Source organism: Ptiloglossa arizonensis, unplaced genomic scaffold (genome assembly GCF_051014685.1).
Source record: "Ptiloglossa arizonensis isolate GNS036 unplaced genomic scaffold, iyPtiAriz1_principal scaffold0027, whole genome shotgun sequence".
In the NCBI taxonomy this organism is placed as follows: domain Eukaryota; kingdom Metazoa; phylum Arthropoda; class Insecta; order Hymenoptera; family Colletidae; genus Ptiloglossa; species Ptiloglossa arizonensis.
The window spans coordinates 382161-384408 of record NW_027478397.1 but is presented as its reverse complement, the minus strand read 5'-3'; positions in this window follow the sequence as shown (position 1 = coordinate 384408).

Below are 2248 nucleotides of genomic sequence, written 5' to 3'. Positions count from 1 at the left end.
GTCAATCCGTTCGCGAGATATGGGAGTTTGAAGTTAAGGAATGGTTGACAAACTATCAAAATTTTCGCAAGTCTGATACTCGAAACCAATAACTACATAGGCCTAGGTGAAAAACTCACATATCTTTGTAATCGGGCGAGTTTCTACTTTCAGATGCAACAGGAATTTCTCGAGTTCGTCAATCCGTTCGCGAGATATGGGAGTTTGAAGTTAAGGAATGCTTGAGAAACCATCAAAATTTTCGGTGGTCTGATACTCGAAACCAATAACTGGATTGGCCTAGGGGAAAAGTACACACACCATTGTAATCGGGCGAGTTTCTACTTTCAGATGCAACAGGAATTTCCCGAGTTCGTCAATCCGTTCGCGAGATATGGGAGTTTGAAGTTAAGGAATGGTTGAGAAACCATCAAAATTTTCGCTGGTCTGATACTCGAAACCAATAACTGGAATGGCCTAGGGGAAAAGTACACACACCATTGTAATCGGGCGAGTTTCTACTTTCAGATGCAAGAGGAATTTCTCGAGTTCGTCAATCCGTTCGCGAGGTATGGGAGTTTGAAGTTAAGGAATGGATGAGAAGCCATCAAAATTTTCACTGGTCTGATACTCGAAACCAATAACTGGAATGGCATAGGGGAAAAGTACACACACCATTGTAATCGAGCGAGTTTCCACTTTCAGATGCAACAGGAATTTCTCGAGTTCGTCAATCCGTTCGCGAGATATGGGAGTTTGAGGTTAAGGAATGGTTGACAAACTATCAAAATTTTCGCAAGTCTGATACTCGAAACCAATAACTACAAAGGCCTAGGTGAAAAACACACATATCTTTGTAATCGGGCGAGTTTCTACTTTCAGATGCAACAGGAATTTCTCGAGTTCGTCAATCCGTTAGCGAGAAATGGGAGTTTGAAGTTAGGGAATGGTTGAGAAACTATCAAAATTTTCGCAAGTCTGATACTCGAAACCAATAACTACAAAGGCCTAGGTGAAAAACACACATATCTTTGTAATCGGGCGAGTTTCTACTTTCAGATGAAACAGGAATTTCTCGAGTTCGTCAATCCGTTCGCGAGATATGGGAGTTTGGTGTTAAGGAATGGTTGAGAAACCATCAAAATTTTCGCTGGTCTGATACTCGAAACCAATAACTACAAAGGCCTACGGGAAAAATACACATACCTTTGTAACCGGTCGAGTTTCCACTTTCAGATGCAACAGGAAATTCTCGAGTTCGTAAATCCGTTCGCGAGATATGGAAGTGTGAAGTTAAGGAATGGTTGTGAAACCATCAAAATTTTCGCTGGTCTGATACTCGAAACCACTAACTGGAATGGCCCGGGGCAAAAATACACATACCGTTGTAAACGGTCGAGTTTCCACTTTCAGGTGCAACAGGAATTTCTCGTGTTCGTCAATCCGTTCGCGAGATATGGGAGTTTGGTGTTAAGGAATGGTTGAGAAACCATCAAAATTTTCGCTGGTCTGATACTCGAAACCAATAACTACAAAGGCCTACGGGAAAAATACACATACCTTTGTAACCGGGCGAGTTTCCACTTTCAGATGCAACCGGAATTTCTCGAGTTCGTCAATCCGTTCGCGAGATATGGGAGTTTGATGTTAAGGAATAGTTGAGAAACCATCAAAATTTTCGCTGGTCTGATACTCGAAACCAATTACTGGAATGGCCTAGGGGAAAAGTACACACACCATTGTAATCGGGCGAGTTTCTACTTTCAGATGCAAGAGGAATTTCTCGAGTTCGTCAATCCGTTCGCGAGATATGGGAGTTTGAAGTTAAGGAATGGTTGAGAATCCATCAAAATTTTCGCTGGTCTGATACTCGAAACCAATGACTGGAATGGCCTAGGGGAAAAGTACACACACCATTGTAATCGGGCGAGATTCTACTTTCAGATGCAAGAGGAATTTCTCGAGTTCGTCAATCCGTTCGCGAGATATGGGAGATTGAAGTTAAGGAATGTTTGAGAAACCATCAAAATTTTCGCTAGTCTGATACTCGAAACCAATAACTGGAATGGCCTAGGGGAAAAGCACACACACCATTGTAATCGGGCGAGATTCTACTCTCAGATGCAACAGGAATTAATGGAGTTCGTCAATCCGTTCGCGAGATATGGGAGTTTGAAGTTAAGGAATGGTTGAGAAACCCTCAAAATTTTCGCAAGTCTGATACTCGAAACCAATAACTACAAAGGCCTAGGTGAAAAACACACATATC